This window comes from Thamnophis elegans, chromosome 8 (assembly GCF_009769535.1).
Source record: "Thamnophis elegans isolate rThaEle1 chromosome 8, rThaEle1.pri, whole genome shotgun sequence".
Taxonomy (NCBI): domain Eukaryota; kingdom Metazoa; phylum Chordata; class Lepidosauria; order Squamata; family Colubridae; genus Thamnophis; species Thamnophis elegans.
In genome coordinates, this window is record NC_045548.1 from 65,588,493 (window position 1) to 65,607,483 (window position 18,991).

Consider the following 18,991-nt stretch of genomic DNA (forward strand, 5'->3'; position numbering starts at 1 on the left):
CCCGTCGACGCAGAGCCCACCAGCGGCCAGGCAGGTAAGGGCGAGGAGGCCGAGCCGGGCAGCTGAGCGCAGTAGGGGAGGCGGCTGGCCTCGCTGCCTTTGCCGCAGAGCAGAGCCGCCCTCCGTTGGGAGGCCAGCTATATATATTGATATATATTGATATATCACAGTAATGATGTATTTTATTGTCTCTCATGTAATTTACAAACTTAAAAATGGGAGGTGAAAGGGCCTCATAAGTGGAATAGCCTAGGGCCTCTTTTCATCTAAATCTGGCCCTGAGGAGAACCTATACTAATGATGGCGAACGTTTTTCTGCTTGGGTGCTAAAAGGCTGCGCGCGATACTGCATGTGTGTGTGCCCATACCCATAATGCAATGGCACCCCCTGCTTATGCACACACAATCCCCTGTGCTCTCCCCCACACATGCACACAGGCATCACTGAAGCCTCTTGGAATGACCTCCCCGTGGAGATCTGGACCCTTACTACCCTCCCGGTCTTCCGCAAAGCCATCAAGTCCTGGCTGCTCCAGCAGGCCAGGGGGCTTGTGAAATATCCAGCCCCACAGAAATTGTGAATGTTGTGTTTTTTAAAGTGTTGTTGTGTTTATTTATCCCCTTCCCTTGTTTATTGTAAGCCGCCCAGAGTCCTTCGGGAGTGGGCGGCATACAAGACCAAATAAACTAAACTAAACTAAACTAAACTAAACTCTGGATTTCTGGGAGGCCTGTTGGGCCATTTTCGCCCTCCCCAGGCTTTAGGAAAGCCTCTGGAGCCTGTGGAGGTGAAAAATGGGCGCAATGGACAAACCTGGAAGTTGGGCCTGTTTTTCTCCATCCACCAGCTCCGGAAGCTTTCCTGAAGCCTGGGAAGGTCAAAAATGGCCTCCCCCACCTTCTGGAAGGCTAAAAATCAGCTAGCCAGCGTGCCCATGCATGTTGGAGCTGACATAGGCAATGCCTCGCGTGCCCTCAGATATGACTCCATGTGCCACACATGCCATCACAGACCTATACCATTTCATAAAAATGGGTCTCCACTCTTTTGTTAAAAACCTCCAGTACTGGAACATCTACAACTTCTGGAGTCAGACTGTTCCTCTGGTTAATTGTTCTCACTGTCAGGAAATTTCTCCTTAGTTCTAGGTTGGTTCTAGGTTTGATCTACCACATCCTAGACCGAAGAATGTCTCTCTATGTTGGATGGATTCCTTATTGCAATTACTTCTCTCCTACATGCACAAACCATGAAAAAGTTTGGGCTATAAGGATCTAAGAAAATGAAGGTGAGGGCGTTCAGTTTTTCTGGCTCCCACTTCGGTTGTCCTGTGTCGTAATTACAAAGGAGTTCACTTGCGCTGTCCTTTCTTGAGAATTGAGATGGCCTAGAAAATGCCGCATAATAAATAAAGATATGGAATGGATTGGATAACAGCAGCAACCACTTTCAAGGGAGAAATTAAAATATCAATCACCAACCAACATTTTTTTTTCCATTGAAAGGGATGCAAATTGAGTAATAATTCGATCATTAGTTAAAAAGGCTTATTGTATTTTTTTTAAACAAATATAAATTAAACCATTAAAAACGAAGCATAATTTAGACACATGTTTTTCATTTTTGGGTGATGCATCTGTCCAATCTTTCCTCCTCCCTACGAAACGCAGATGTTTCCAACATTCTAGTTTGGCCCTCACCTCTTTCCACCTGCTTCCTCTCACAGTTTCTGCCAATAAAACATTCACCACTCTGTACTAAAAGCTTGACATAAAGCATGTTCTGAAAGCACACCGTGATGTTTCTGGGGCACTCTTTCTCCCACATCACTACACAATGTTCTAGACTATGCTCTACTCATACCCACTCAAGAGTTTGGATGTTTTCCTGATGTTTCTGTAAGTAGTAAAACAGTTTGTCAGTTATAGCAAAGTTTGCTTGGGTTTAGGACTGTTCTCCTCGTACCCTTCACCACCCCTTTTCTGCCCCCAGGGTTCCCCCCCCCCAGTGATTCACCTCTACCATTTCGCCTCTGCTGTTAGGCCCCCAGCTGTTCACGCCGGCAAATGGGACCCAACCTCTTCAGTCCCACACCCTTCATCAGGGGCCATTCGGTGAAATACTGTGAAATACTGTTCACCCCAGGGCTTTTGGGCTCAGGTGACAGTTCACTACCAGCCAATCGGAGGAAGGGAAGGGGGAAAGAGAGAGAGAGGGAGGGGGGAAGTGTTCTGTGTGGAGTTTCCTCTTGTGGTGGGTGGGTTTGTTTCTCCAGTTGTCTTGGGTCCAAGCTGGAAAATCCTTTGCAGTGGGTCTAAAACCATCCCAGTGGTAGGTTTCAAAAAAAATTGGAACTTCTTCTGTAGGTGGGGCCTGCTTTCTGGGTCCACTGGTGGAAACTCTTCTAACCGGTTCGGTAGAGTTGATGAACCGGTTCTACCGAATAGGTGCAAACTGGTAGGAGCCAACCTCTGATTCCCCCCCCCCCCCCAAAAAAAAAATACACAATGGCCACAGGAAAGTTAAAATCATGACTTTCTACTTGTCACAATTCCTCAGACTTCCTCTTTTACTTTTACGCCAAAGCTCTTAATATTATAATTACTTTAGTCATATAATCTAACTACATTGTAAAACTCAAGTCATATACCCTAACATAGACAGATTCCTTTCTGGCAGGGATTGGGATCTGGATCCTTCATGGGTCCTTTTCCTTCTTCTATAAAGGCCAATCCCATTCCCTCCAGCAATTGGCACAGAAATCAAACTATCAGAGCAATCCTCATACCTTTTGTGATGTTAATAGGCCAATCAGGAGTAACAAAAGATAAACACTGCCAGAAAGGAATCTGTCTATGTTAGGGTATATGACTTGAGTTTTACAATGTAGTTAGATTATCGTGCACACAGGGGAGTGCCGGAAAATGGAAGAGCCATTTCCCAAGCGTGCATGCACACGCTGGGAAGCTGAGCTTCTGGTTTCCGATACGTGCATGCGTGCATGCGTGCATGTGTGCCGGTTACCTGGACTTCTGGTGCACATGCATGTGCGAAGACCAGCTGGCAAGGCACAACACTTAGTTCCATATCCATGAGCACTGTTCTTCCCTGGAAGAGCCATTTCCCAAGCATGCATGCACACGCCGGGAAGCTGAGCTTCTGGTTTCCGGTGCATGCATGCTTGCATGCGTGCATGTGTGTTGGTTACCTGGTCTTCTGGTGCACATGCATGTGCGAAGAGGCAAGGCACAACACTCAGTTCCATTTCCACGAGTACTGTTCACGCATGCCTGCTGCTCATGCAAATGTGGATGTGCATGCACACTTGCATGCTTGCCAGCCATTTCCGTGGCTTAGTTGCAAACCCTTTACGGCCCACTAGTGGGCTGCAGCCCACAGGATGGGCATCCCAGTTCTTGACCAGTGTTTCTCAACTTTGGCAACTTTAAAAGAGAGCCGAGGTGGTGCAGTGGTTAGAGTGCAGTACTGCAGGCTACTTTAGCTGACTGCTAGTTCGGCAGTTCGGCGGTTCAAATCTCACCGGCTCAGGGTTGACTCAGCCTTCCATCCTTCCGAGGTGGGTGAAATGAGGACCCGGATTGTTGGGGGCAATATGCTGACTCTGTAAACCACTTAGAGAGGGCTGAAAGCCCTATGAAGCGGTATATAAGTCTAACTGCTATTGCTATTGCTATAAAATGTGCAAAATTTAACTCCCAGAATTCTCCAATGCAGTGTGCCTGGCTGGGGGATTTGGGGAGTTGACGTCCACACTTCACAAAGTCGCCAAGGTTGAGAAACGTGAATATAATTGCCCTCAGCATCTTTGCCAGCATCTGTATAGATTTGGAACTGCAGGCTAGAGTCGGAAGTCAAAAGATATCCCAGAAGGAAGCCCAACAATCATTCCCATGCTGTTGTCAGAACAACGGCATGAACGCAAAACTAAAGCAGACTTTCCCTTTTTAAATATGGTTACACTCCAGCTATTTAGTATTCTTGCTTCCTGCTGTAGGGTTAAGAAAACTATAACTCGAAGGAGGATGAGATCAGGAGATCACAAGACACTTTCCTGCAAAACTGTGCAAACTCATCAATACATAAAATACAACATTCATGAAATGCAAAGAATGAATATAATAGCACAGTCTGAAAGCAGGATAAAAATAACGGGGAAAGATTGCATTCATTAATGTAAGAGATGGCATGCAACCATGGTGATAGAGCCAGAGTAGTATAATCTAGTTTTTTTTAAAAAAAGGTTAAAAGCCTATGCAGTCATAGTCTGCATGCAGAGAGGGATAGTATCAAGGTCTCATGAAGTGTTAGTATTGCTTTTTACTGTTTTAGTAAGGCCATACTTGGAATACTGCACCCACCACAATAATAAAAAAAAAGATTTGAGAGACTTGCAGAGAAGAGCAACAAAGAGGATTAGGGGGCTGGAGGTTAAATTGTAGGAAGAACTGTGGGAAGTTATCATCCAGGGTTCCACCACAAAACCGCGGTCGACTAAAGCGCGCTCGACGAAACCGCGTACCTGACTTCATCACAGCACGACGAAAAAAGCACGTTGTGAGCGCTAAAGCTAAAATTAACCCCTAACCCTAAACCTAACCCCCCGAAACCTAACCCTAAACCTAACCCTATACCTAACCCTAAACCTAACCCTAAACCTAACCCTTAACCTAACGCTAAACCTAACGCTAACCCTTAACCTAACCCTAAACCTAACCCTAACGCTTAACCTAACCCTAACCCTAACCCTAACCCTAAACCTAACCCTTACCCTAACGTGAATCGGCTTGCTTTCAAAGCGCTTTTTAAAGTGCCCTTTTTTCTCCGCGGTCGTTGTTGTCGCGCTGCTGATGACGTCAGCGACGCGCTTTAATCGGGCGCGCTTTAGTGGACCGCGGTTTTGTCGTGCCACGATTATCCAGCCCTCTCCCAGAAAAATGAAATATCCTAGGAAATATTGAAAAGGCAGAATATTTCTCTGGATATGAAAAGAAAGAAACATGTTTTAAAAGACAGAATAGTTGCCTGTAGCTTCCTGCCCATCCCCACTGTTAATGGGCCATCAAGAAGGCCAAGCTAGTCCACTTTACATAATAAAGACTTCTCCACTGCAGCTGCAGGGGGAAGGGATTAAGGAACTTTACCCAACTGACCACATGGCATCTGAGAACTCATCCATACCTGGATTCAAAACACAGCCTAGAGAGTAGCCCCTGCATGGCTCCATGAAAACTTAACCAAAGGTGGCATTTCTTAGTTTTTGAAGAGGTATAAGGAGACTCAGTCACTACAACCCCACACTGGTAAAGACAGGAAAAGGTGAACAACAGCAAGTGATGATAGAAGAATTCAGAGACTCTGCCTATGTGACAGAAGAAAACCATCTGGGTGCACACAAGATGAAATGGTGCAATGCGAAGTGAAATTGATTGCAAGGGCTGTTTGGCGCAGACTGCAAAAATTTGGCCTAAAATCTAGAATTCCTTGAAAAAAAGCCACTTTTATCTCTCAAACAACGGTTAAAAAGATGAAACTGGGCTAAAACCCATGTTACTTAGACAGAGGAACAATGGGACAGTGTTATTTGGAGTGATGAGAATGGTGTTATTAAACCTAAAAAATACTGTACATTTTTTCCAAAAGATTTCCACAGTTTTGGCCACTGCTGTAGATGATATTAGCACTTATTTGCATATATATGTGTATATATGTGTGTGTATGCATAGATGTATGCATATCCATATGCCTGCCTGCCTGCCTGCCTTTCTATTTATCTATTTATCTATTTATCTATTTATCTATCTATTTATCTATCTATCTATCTATCTATATCTATCTATCTATCATCTATGTATCTATCTATCTATTATCTATCTATCTATCTATCTATCTATCTATCTATCTATCTATCTATCATCTATCTATCTATCTGAGTTGTGGTGGCACAGTGGTTAGAGTGTAGTACTGCAGGCTACTTCTGCTGCCTGCCAGCTGCCTGCAATTTGGCAGCTCAAATCTCACCAGGCTCAAGGTTGACTCAGCCTTCCATCCATCTGAGGTGGGTAAAATGAGGACCCAAACTGTTGGGGGCAATAGGCTGACTCTGTAAACCACTTAGAGGGGGCTGCAAAGCACTATAAAGCAGTATATAAGTGCTACTTCTATCTATCTATCTATCTATCTATCTATCTATCTATCTATCTATCTATCTATCTATCTATCTATCCCTCTATCTATCATCTATCTATCTATCTATCTATCTATCTATCTATCTATCCTGTATTTATCTACACAATATTTGTCGTTTGATGTTCACCATCCTGAATCACTTGTTTGTGAAGGAAACAGAAGATACAGTGGCAGATAATTGATTACCAGTTTTTTTTTTTTTTTGCAACTCTTGGTATTTGAAGTTTTACTTGGAGATGCTGAAATCAAACCAGGCCACCCAATCAGTCCTGATCTTTCAGTTCTTCAGTAAATAAATCTTACCTATCCTAGTCTAGAAATCAGCAAGAATGTTAAAGGGGGGAAGATGGAATCTTCCAACTCAGAGATTAAACAAGAAACTAGAACTGGAATGAAAGTATTGTTTGCGACCAACAGGTGCTTGCAGTCGATTAGGATACTGAAAAATTAAATACCCAGGGAATACTTTTGGAATGAATAATCCATACAATATTTGCAAAGCATCGTGCCTATTTTTTTTCTCAGTTAGGAGTTTGCTTGTTTGTTTTGTTACAACAGTCAGTTATGGAAACTTAGTGGTCAGCTCCAAAGAGCAAAATTGTCAGCATGCCCACAAATTTTGATATTTTCCCCTCCCCCAAACATTGCATTGTTCAATCCAGCATGTCAGTGTTGTTGTTGTTGTTTTTCCTCTTTGGCCCTTTGTCCTTGCAATGGATTGAGTAGCGATTCAAAATACTGACTCAGGTGTTTATCATCTCAGAATCTTCTATTTTTGATTAACATTCCATTTTGTACAAAATTTGGAGATTCTGGGAATGGTTTGGGGATTCTCAGAAGTGGATTGTTTGGGAAACAAAGCCGTTTGTGATGTTCTGTAAATAATTGCACTATCCCCAGACGGCTTCGATCTTTCTTTCCCAGGTCAAAACTGGAACATGGAATATTTTGTCCATCTCCAGAAAAAAAAATCAGAAATGCTTCTCAATTTTGAGCGGCGGTGATGGACTTGATTGCTTTGAGGATGTTTGTTTGTTTGTTTAAATTCACCTGCTGCCTGAATCCCAATGGCGTCTTATTAGAAAAACAAAATAAATCCACGGTAAACAAAGAAATGCGAAGATTGACCAAGCAAAGTACAAGCAGCCCTCGACTTATGACCACAATGGAGCCCAAAATGTCTGTTGTTAAGTGAATTTTGCCTTCATTTTATGACCTCTTTTGCAACAGTTGTTAAGTGAATCGCTGCAGTTGTTAAGTGGATCTGGTTTCCCTGTTGACTTCGCTTGTCAGAAGGTCGCAAAAGGGGATCACATGACATTGGGGCTGTTGTGGCCTGTTGGCCGCGAGCTACTTCAACAGCCAAATCAGATGAGGAGGCGGTGTGGGAGTCTGGGTCAGCATCAGAGGTAAGTTCCCACCAGTTTGGACCGGTTCAGCCGAGTAGGTAGTAACTCAGTTGGCCACGCACCCATCTTGTTTTTTTGCTTCTGTGCATGCGCAGAAGTATTTTTTACATACTGCGCATATGGGCGTAGCACTCATCAAGTGTGCATGCACGCCCAAAGCACGTCCCCAAGTGAACCAGCAGTAGAAGAAGCCAGAACCCACCCCTGTCAGCATCAAGGCAACCTGAGAGCATCGATGGGGAAGAGGGAATGGAGCTGTCAGAGAGGGAGACAGAGTGGACCCTGGGCCATCCATCAGCCCTCAGATGGAGAGTCAACAGTCCCTAAGTCTGGAGGAGGCTAATGAGGAAGAGGAGGAACAGCTGGCTCAGTGTCTGACGTGCGTATGTGCATATGGCAGAGGAGAGGAGAGGAGAGCAGTGGAAATCTGTGGGCCAATCCCTGGGAAAGAAGAGCCACTGCTAGTGAAGCCCCACCCTAGCTCTGGGGATAAAAGGGGGTGGAGATGAATAGATGTGGCAGACAACTATTCACCTCCCCTGCTGGACAGACTTGTTAGCCTGCGTTGAGAGAGAAACTTTTTGTTGGGGTTGCTGGTGCTCCTAATAAAGTAATCTATTGATTTAATTACAGATGGTTTGTGGTGTTTGGGGAGCTGGCCCAGAACAGGGGCACTGCAACCATCATAAATATGAGTCAGTTGCAAAGCATCTGAATTTTGATCACATAGCAATAGCAATAGCAGTTAGACTTATATACTGCTTCATAGGGCTTTCAGCCCTCTCTAAGCGGTTTACAGAGTCAGCATATCGCCCCCACAGTCTGGGTCCTCATTTTACCCACCTCGGAAGGATGGAAGGCTGAGTCAACCTTGAGCCGGTGAGATTTGAACCGTTGAACTGCTGAACTAGCAGTCAGCTGAAGTGGCTGAAGTGGCCTGCAGTACTGCACTCTACCCACTGCGCCACCTCGGCTCTGATCATGGGGATGCTGCAATGGTTATAGGTTAATTTTTTTCAGTGCCGATGTAACTTGGAACAGTCACTCAATGAACTGCTGTAAGGCAAGGTCTATGTCAACTTCTAAAGCATTGCCATGACTATTATCAGGCTGGCATGGAAGGGGAAATTCCATGCATGCCTTCGGCTGGAGTCGGATCTCATGTCTGCAGCCTAGTTGGAGAATATGTATTATGACGCAGGACAGAAGGGAGGGGATACAGTGGTAAAGTTCAAATGCAATTAAGGGAAAGCAGTTTTAGCTCCACAGGAGTCCACGCCAGAATGTCGATCTAATAAATGATTGGATTTCTTTTGAACTTTGTCTCGAAGCTTGTAAATTAATTAGGTCGTCTTCTGGGAACTTCACAGCAAGCCAAAACTGACTTTAAAAAAATTTACAGGTTTCCTGAAGCCTGGGATCTCTGAGCACTTCCCCAATGTTTGGGCTGCTTGGAGGGAAAATCGGGCAACAGGAGATTGATTGCAGCTGGAGGTATGCGGCAATGCCAAGCAGCGATGCCTTTCTCAGAAGCAGAAGCAAGAGAAGATAAGGACTGGTGGAAATTCCCTTGTCCTAGTCCTCAGATACAGGGAAGGGTCTCAAGCAAGCTGGCAAGGGTGGACTGGAGGTGGGACTGGAAACAAGCCAGGCTCCCAAAGCCCCAGATGGAATCCCGAGGGAGTGCAGAAGAGCAACAGAGGGAGGATTTTTATTGAGCCACCCTTAATGATGAGGGCCATCATGCCACCCAAAAGAGAGGGGAGGGACATCTGATTCTGTTGAAGGGAGGAGATGCAGACTGGAGCGCAGCCCCCCTCCCCCTCCAGATAGAAGGAGAAGAGCCCAAAACGGCAACCAGTGCCTCTCCCACGCAGCAGGCAGGCTGCCAAGAGCAGGCAACTCCCTTCCTCTCTCTGAACTAGGGGTGAAGATGACCAGCCATATCAGGTGCAAGCATACCAAGGGCGACAGGAGGCTGGGGGATTAGGGCTGAATGACCCACCCCAATTCAGGGGAAAGTTTGATGGAGACTCAGACCAGCTAGCCCTATTACTTGATTTAGCTGATATCCACCTAGAATGCTATGGGCACCTCTACCCATCCCCCAAAGCCATGGTGAATACCATCGCACAGGGTCTAGAGGGAGAAGCAAGGGAATGGCTAGCCACCCTCCACAAGAGGAGAGCCCCCCAACTGCAAGACATAGATGACTTCCTGCAACTGCTAGAGGCCAGATTTGAGGAGGTGGAGGAGGACTCATATGCGGAAGAGAAACTCAGCAATCCAAAGCAGAGAGGCCGCCCCGTCAAAGAGCACATGCGTGAATTTAGGAGGGTCATAGGAAGGCTACCCTCTTTACCAGAGCAGCTGCTGGTGTATTTTTTCAGAACAAGCCTGGACAAGCAAATTGCCCAGGTAACTGCATACTGTGACATCCCAAATCAACTCTCTGAGTGGTTCTGAGTAGCAACAAAAGTCAACAGCGGGCTGCGCATCAATGACATGACAAAGCAACTGAACACACAAGAGAGAGGTCAACCCGACCTGAAACCACCCAGCTGGCAGGGATCCACAGCACCACAGCAGGCTGTGAGACCAGCCCTCCCTCGAAGTCCGCTGAAATGCTACAGATGCACGGGGATGGGTCACATGGCAGCTACATGCCCAACCCCAGGCCCAAAATCAAGGCCAGATCCACCGCCCAGGGCACGACCAGAACGAGGGCCCAAATGGATCACCAACATGTCCCAGAAAGCCCTCCAGGCTGCAAAAGCCCCTTCCCCCTCAGGCGAAAGTGATGGAACCCCAGGCAATGACAACCAGTCGCCTGAATTATATGACAGCGAGGATGAGGGAGAAAATGACCCTATGGTGAATCAATTCACCCTTTCCTTTTTCCAATACACCTCACAGCCCCAAAAACAGGAAACCAGGGGGATTTTCAAGCCCTAATAGACTCAGGCTGCACAAGGTGCTTGATCAACCTAACCACAGTCCTGAAACTGGGGATCAGAGCAAAAAGACTGGCCCACCCAATCTGGTTCGAGCAGGTCGACGGGTCCCTAATGGGAGGAGCCTATGCTACCCACCTAACTGAACCAGTGAGGCTAGAACTAGCGGATCACTGGGAAGTAATTCGATTCATAATAGCCCCCAAAATGACAGACACAGTCACACTGGGACTTTCCTGGCTAGACAAGTGGAGACCGACCATCTGGTGGCAAGGGAGTACCTGCAGACTTAGGATATCAAGGGTCCCCAACCCCTCCCACACCAGCAAGCAGGAACACCACCCATGAGAACAATTGGCAATCACATCCGACAAAACCCCAGAGGACGAACTGATTCATATAGAATATCAGGACCTCACAGAAGTATTCAGCGAGGCTGAGTGTGATGTTCTACCTCCCCACCAGGAGACAGATTGTGCCATCAAAATAATCCCTGAGACAAAACTATCCAAGCCCAAACTGTATGCCATGATGCCCCGGGAAATGCAAGAGATGCGCAAATACATAGACAAAAACCTAGCAAGGGGGTTCATTGAGCCAGCCAAGCCACCAGTCCTCTTCAAAGAAAAAAAAGATGGAACCATGAGATTGTATGTGGACTTTTGAGGGATAAATGGGGCATCTGTACACAATCTATACCCCCCCCCCCTGCTTCATGAAGGACATGCTGTCTCAACTGGCCAAGGGAAAAGTCTTCACCAAACTAGATCTCAGAGAAGTATACTACTGAGTACGTATCAGAGAGGGAGATGAGTGGAAAACAGCATTCAACTGCCCCCTAGGGAGCTTTCAATTCAAAGTGATGCCTTTTGGGCGACAGGGGCCCCCAGCGGTATTCATGCAGTTAATAAATGAGGTTGCCATGACTATTATCAGGCTGGCATGGAAGGAGAAATTCCATGCATGCCTTCGGCTGGAGTCGGATCTCATGTCTGCAGCCTAGTTGGAGAATATGTATTATGACGCAGGACAGAAGGGAGGGGATACAGGTATATAGTTCAAACGCAATTAAGCAAAAGCAGTTTTGGCTCCACAGGAGTCCACGCCAGAATGTCAATCCTAATAAATGATTGGATTTTTTAAAAACTTTGTCTCGAAGCTCGTAAATTAATTAGGTCATCTTCTGGAAACTTCACAGATTACCTGTTCTTATTCCCCAGTCTACATCAATATAGATTCATCCGGCTTCAATCAGCAGATGGATCAGTGATGTGAGTTGACATGAAAAAGTTCCTGGAGACATATGATTTGAAAGCTGTGCCTGACCTAAATGACAACCTAGGAAGCATCCACCTTTATCAATCAAATTGCTGTTATTTTTTTTCCTGAGCTCCTGTGGATGGATCAGAGACATACAATTACTTCTCCTGAGGTTTTCATTATTCTCCAGGCTGAAAGCAGACCACAGCTGACCTGTTTACCGTCTATTGTCGTAATGAGATGTTACGTTCCAGCAGCAATCACAAACGTTGTGTTCAAGATGCTATTGCTGCAGACATTGGGGCAGGGGGTGAAGGGGAAGAGAACAGCTTCTAATTTTCCACAATTTATACTAGCGGTAGATCCTCCCTGCTGTGTGTTCCTTTGCCTAAGTCAGCAAATCTCTTGTCTCCGGATGAGCTTACAAAAGAAGAGAAAAATAATCTCTATTAGACTCGACTTTAAACACTGCAGGAAAGTTGCAAACTCCTTGTCGTGCACCCACTAGTAGCACTGCTGCTGAGTAAAATAGGTGGATTTTAGAAATGAGCTGGCAATGAATGTTTGTGGTTTTAAAAATCCGACACAGTTACAACACAAAACTTTTTATTTTTATTTTCCAGGGCTGTCCAGAATTTTCAGATTTTGTGCGATCTGAACAGTACAAGTAAATAATTTGTATGGTTCCATGGTAATCCTCAAACATGACTGCAACCTTAAGTCACATATTAAGTCATGGAACAGATGTGTTGTTAAGGGTTCAATAACAATCACCCTGAAGTTCAGAGTGAGTTCTTGAGCTACAAATACAACCAAATGATGAGAGAGCAACCTGAGATGATAGAATGAAATTAATTTGCTTCATAATGCAGATTAATGTTTTTGTGTTTAAGGTTTCCTTTCATTAAAAAAGTCTGTCCATTTTTAAGCAAATATAAAACTTGCACACTAAGAAATCTGGCTTAGAATGTTTACTCCTTTTTTAAAAAAAATCATTAGAGTTTATTGTACCCTGTTTTCCCAAAAATAAGCCCTCACCGGATAATAAGCCCAATTAGGCATTTGAGCGCATGCACTAAAATAAGCCCTCTCCCAAAAATAAGCCCTCTAGGAAAATAATGCAACACAGCAGCAGCCATGAGGTGACCACACTCACCACCTCCCGCACCTCAAAAATAATGACCTAGATATAAGGCCAAGAGCTTATTTTGGGGGTCAAAAGAAAATAAGACCCTGTCTTATTTTCAGGAAAACATGGTAATACATACAAAATACAAATGAAACTAAAGATGAGAAAACAAAGGGGAAGGGGAAAATTTAGGAAGGAAAGGAAGGAAGGAAGGTGAAAGAAAAAGAAAGAAAGGGAAGGAAGGAAGGAAGGAAGGAAAGAAAGAAAGAAAGAAAGAAAGAAAGAAAGAAAGGGAAGTAGTGACTTCTGATTCATTTTGGTGCAACACAACACAAAATGCAATTGCAACCTCAACTTTTCCCTACACATTTCAAGCCAACAAAATTAATGCAATCATCCTAAAAACCTAAACTCAAATTTTCAATTTTTTTTCTTTCGAGCGTAAAGTCCAAAAACGGTTTCCAAGTGGAAAACAAAATTGGATAAGTTCTTCTCTTCAATTAAAAAAGTTAGCTTTGCCATCTCTGCCAATTTCTTCACTTTTTGTATCCGTTCATTTTTCCATTCTAGGAATTGACATTTTCTTTCCATTTTTGAGTTTATAGGAGAATATTTACTCCTGATAACAAAGTGGCATGCTTGGAAGAGGTTTGTTTGCTTTTACTTGCATTTGATTGGCCACTTTATTCTGGGCTGGAATAACCATATCTCAGGTATCATGTTCAGCATGTTAAGGAGGATTCAGACAACCTTGAATAGATTTAGAGTAGGGCGGTCAGCATGGTTACCTTGGCACAGTATATCCTCGTTAACCATTTTAGCTGCTCCTGTTCTACAATCATTCTGGCTTAATTCTAAGCCTGTTGAAGAAAATCCTGTTAGGACTGAGATCATTTTACAACAGTTTGCAAGATATTCAATCTGGATCACTGATTATCATATATTCCAGTTAGAAAATTCCACTTTTAATAGGCCTTCCTACCTTAAGTTCATTAATGGCCAGGTATTTCCCTTCTCTTGGGCAGGTCTTTGATATGTATACTTTTATGCAGTGGCGGGATTAAAATAATTTAACCACCCTCTGCCCTTATGACTGTCTGGGTAGGCATGTCTGGGTGATCATGTGACTGGGTGGGCGTGGCCAATTGAACATCACTTACATTGAGGGGCACCTCACCTCGGCAATTCTCTCCTCGTCACGCCCGGCCATGCCTCACCCTTCCCCTCTCAGCCACTTCTTGACATGCACAGCTACTGGCCCTGCCGCCCAGTCGGGCGAGCAGCTGGGTGGCCAGGTGAGCGGCTGGGCAGTGAGGAGACGGAGTGGTTGGGAGGGGAAGGGCAAGGTGGGGCCAGATGTGAGGAGGCACACTATTCAGCCGGTTTGCCAAACTGTGCAAAAAGTTAGTTACTGGTTCTACCGAACTGTGCGAACTGGTTGAATCCCACTGCCCTTATGACCAGCTGGATAGGTATGTCTGGGTGGTCATGTGACTAGATGGGCATGGCCAACTCAACATCATTCACATCGAGGGGCACCTTACCTCAGCAATCCTCTCCTCATCACACCTGGCCATGCCTCATCCTTCCCCTCCTAGCCACTTGTCATGCACAGCTCACCCAGTTAGGCAAGCAGCTGGGTGGCCAGGTGAGCGGCCGGGCAGTGAGGCAGGGAGTGGTTGAGAGGGGAAGGGTGAGGTGGGGCCAGACATGGGGAGGCACGCTATTCAGCTGGTTCACCAAACTGCACAAAAACTTAGCTACTGGTTCAACTGGACCTGTGCAAACCGGCTGAATCCCACCACTGCTTTTATGTGTGTGCATGTATGCATGAGTGCATGTATACATTCAGGCACAGAACAATCTATAGATACAAGCTCAAAGCATCAAAACGCAAATATTGTACATGCAGCTACATGATTCTATATTTCCCTTTGTCACTGTTTCTGAAACATAGTGGTTGCAAACTTTGCATAGCAATCTTGTGTTGAGGCAGGAATGGTTCTTTTTTCAAATTACTTTACTTAATCTCATTGAATAATCATGTCCTCATTTCTTTCATTCTCCTGATCCCTTTTCTGTTCTTTCTCCAGACTTGCCTAATTCAACATAATTAATGTCTATTGGAAAGCTGCAATTGAAATTAATCTTTGGCAAGTATTCCAATTCCAATCCCAATATCCAGTCACCAAATCCTCAAACATTTCATATTACAGGTAGTCGTAGATTTACAATCATTCATTTGGCGGCCAATGGAACTGGGGGAAAAAGTGACTTATGATCTTTTTTTTTTACACTTATGACTGTTGCATTATCCTCATGGTGACATGATCAAAATTAGAACACTTAGCAACTGGTTCATATTTATGATGGTTGCAGTGTCCCAGGATCATCGAATCACCTTTTGCGACCTTCTGAAAGCGAAGTCAGTGGGGAATCCAGATTGATATTTTACCCAGGTTATAACTTTTTTTGAATCTTCCAAAACTGCTTGAATCTTCCAGAAATGTTTATTCCCAGAACGGGCCTGGTTCTGTTTATTTAGCAATTGGGGTTCCAGGATTGAGATTAAAGTAGTCGGCAATTCTTCAACTAAACAATTATCCTCTGTAAAGTGAGACATGTCGTTACAGCTGGATTTATTATGCTGCTCAGAATAGATATCCTGTTAATGAAGTAACTGGGCGCCTCTTCTAAGTTCTTTTTACTTTACTCCTGTTTATTGCGTATGATTTATGAATATTCTCATCTGCCTTTTCCCTGCAGCCAGCTGCTTGGAAAAGAGAGGAAAATGGTGTCAGAAATAGGAAGATAATCATAAATAATTTCCAACCCATTCACCCGCCCCAAACTACAGATTGTGGCCCTGTTCCACAACCTGCTTAACTGGATCAATGCAAGGATGTGGAAAGATAGGGATATAAAGAGGGGAGATTGGCTCTCCCCACCTCTAATCCAAATCCAGGGAGACCTTCCCCTATGATCACCATGGAGCCCAAATTTCCCATTGCTAAGCAAGGCAGATGTTAAGTGAGTTTTCCCCCTTTCTACAACTTTTCTTGCCACCTGTCAGCTCCTCTTCATTAATTAATTAGGAAAGAAAGACCACGAGACTCCATGCGTGGAAATCAGGTGTACTTTTACTAATTAAGAATGATTAAAGGCAAAACATAGCGAAGTCTGGATATTAAGGCGCGAAAGCGATTGATATATAGAATAGCCCATTCCCCACCCCTTGGCATCACAGTCCCAGTCCAATCATAATTCTTGCAAGTGTCAGGTGTGAGATAACTTCAAAAGGCATCACGAAGATGGAACGTCGGTGCCGTTAGTCCTGGCGGGAAACACCCACGCATGCGTAGTCCGATCAGTCGGTGAAGTCCAGAACCTTCCTCCAGCACAATGAGTAACCCCTCCCAAATACCATGCCCTCCCTCCCCGTTTCATGGCAGCCGAAGCGATAGCAATGCAGAGGCTGACACCACCATTGTTAAATGAATCACTGTTTGAAAAAGCACCTTTGGGTCACTAAATGAATGGTTGTAAGTCGAGGATTAGCAGCTTTCAGGTTACTGCAAATAGTGCTGGAGCTGTAAGCTGCCTTTAAATTTGAAATAATTTGTGTATTACAAGAATTACGAAAGGATAATGACAAATCCCTTGGCTTTTTAAGTTAATGTAAACTCTTGCTAACAACTCAGTGGTGTATAGGTGGGCTTCAATTTATGGCCAAAATTGACCCCAACACTTTATGTTGCTAAGTGAGAAATTTGTTCAGTGCGTTTTGCCCCATTTTATGACTTTTCTTGCCACCGTCGTTAAGTGAATCACTGCAGCTGTTAAATTAGTAACACCGTTAAATGAATCTGGCTTCCCCATTGATTTTGCTTGTCAGAAGGTCACAAAAGGGGATCACATGAGCCCGGGGCATTGTAACCATCATATATGTGAGTCAGTTGTCAAGCATCCAAATGTAAATCACCTGACTATGGGGATGCTGCAATGGTTATAAGTATGAAAAATGGTCATAAGTCACTTTTTAAATGTCTTGTTACTTCAAATGGTCACTAAGCAAACTATTGTAAGTTGAGGACTACCTGTAACCTGTAAAACCTCTCTCAGATCAACCAACCTATGTTACAAAGTTATTGTAGATAAAAATAGATAGCAACCAGAGGTGGTATTCAGCAGGTTCTGACCAGTTCTGGATAACCAGTAGCAGAAATTTTGAGTAGTTCGGAGAACCAGCAAATACCACCTCTGGCTGGCCCCGCCCCCATCCATTCTCTGCCTCACAAGTCCCACCTGATTGGGAGGAAATGGGGATTTTGCAGTAACCTCCCCCTGGAGTAGGGAGGGAATGGAGATTTTACAGTATCCTTCCCCAGCCATGCCCACCAAGTCACTCCCACCAAGCCATGCCACTCCCACCAAGCCACACCCACAGAACCAGCAGTAAAAAAAATTGAATGCACCACTGGCAGCAACAGTACAATGTGTACCACTCTAAGATCCTGGAAGAATACAAATTTAAAATTGATTGGAAGCAGGTGGTATCTCATAAAAAGTTATGCTCAAAAAATAAAAAATCACAGAAGCAAATTGTTCCCGGAATGTTCCTACCGATGCCCCTGAATAACCTAGAGGAAGATTTTTCTCTAACTCTTTAAAAAATGTGAGGAGATGTGGCAAAGCAGGGACCACCAAGATTTTGGAGGTTTTTTTTTTCTGGTTTTGACAGGGAGTTTTCAATTTTGTTTTATTTTTAAAACGTCATTCTGCATATTTTAGAACATGCAGATTGTTTCCTACCTCAGAAGACCAGGAGTGTATGCTCCCAATATTCAACTGGGGTAGTTATATGTGCCATGGGAGCGTGGAAAGGAAATTGGGAGACCTTGCAAAGAAATGGCTAATGGGATCTATGACCTTCTCACTGTCTCCTGTTGTAGAGACTGAAATGTCCAGAATTTCCACCCAACTACATTTGTGTCAGGAGCACCAAAGCACTTCTGGGGTGAAAGGATTAACTGGTAACACCACTGTTGCCTGGGGAACGCCCAAGTTGGGTGTCTCCTTTCACGTTCCCATTAAGCTGCTCACTGAAGTGGTACCCATCTATCTCCTCACAGTCAAACTGCTAGGTTGGCAGGAGTTGAAGCAGAGGTGGTATTCAGCAGGTTCTGACCAGTTCTGGAGAACCAGTAGCGGAAATTTTGAGTAGTTTGGAGAGCTGGTAAATGCCACCTCTGGCTGGCCCTGCCCCCATCTATTCTCTGCCTCCTGAGTCCCAGCTGATCGGGAGGTAATGAGGATTTTGCAGTATCCTTCCCCTGCCACACCTGCCAAGCCACGCCATGACCACCAAGCCATGCTCACAGAACTGATTTGAATCCCACCATGAGCTGCAGGTGGGACGGAAGCTCACCCTGACACGCGGCAGCAACTGGGTCTCAAACGTGAACCTGCCGATCATCACCCCAGCCTCCTAACCACATGAGCCACTGCATTTCCTCAGAATTCCCTTACTAAAAGAAGAAAGTTGAGAGCTGGTGAGATTGCATCTTTTAATAAATAAATGCTGTTGGAAAAGGGCCAAATTCTTTTGATTACCAGAAAGCTGAGGTACATCTACTGGAAATTATTGACAGAGAAGGCTGGTCCCTCACATTTTGTCCATGGGTTTCCTGAGTGACTCTGGGAACCGAACACATCTTAAATTAATTAAAGCACTCCACTAATCTAATAGAGCTGTTTATATCCTCTAGAACAGCCCTCCCATAGCTGCTCACACTTCAGATGTCTGGATTTCAGTTCTCAGAATTTGCAGCAGTGATCCAGCTGGGAATATTTGCAGAGGCTGTGCTAAGACATCCATAAAAATCTTTTGGGATTTGAAAGATGTGTCCTACCCTAAATAGGTTTGCGGTCCCCACCCCCAAGTGTAATCAGAACCACAACAGCAAATTCTGTGATTCATCAAACCTTAAAGAAAGGGAAGGGAATGAGTCCCCGGTTTGATATTACTTTG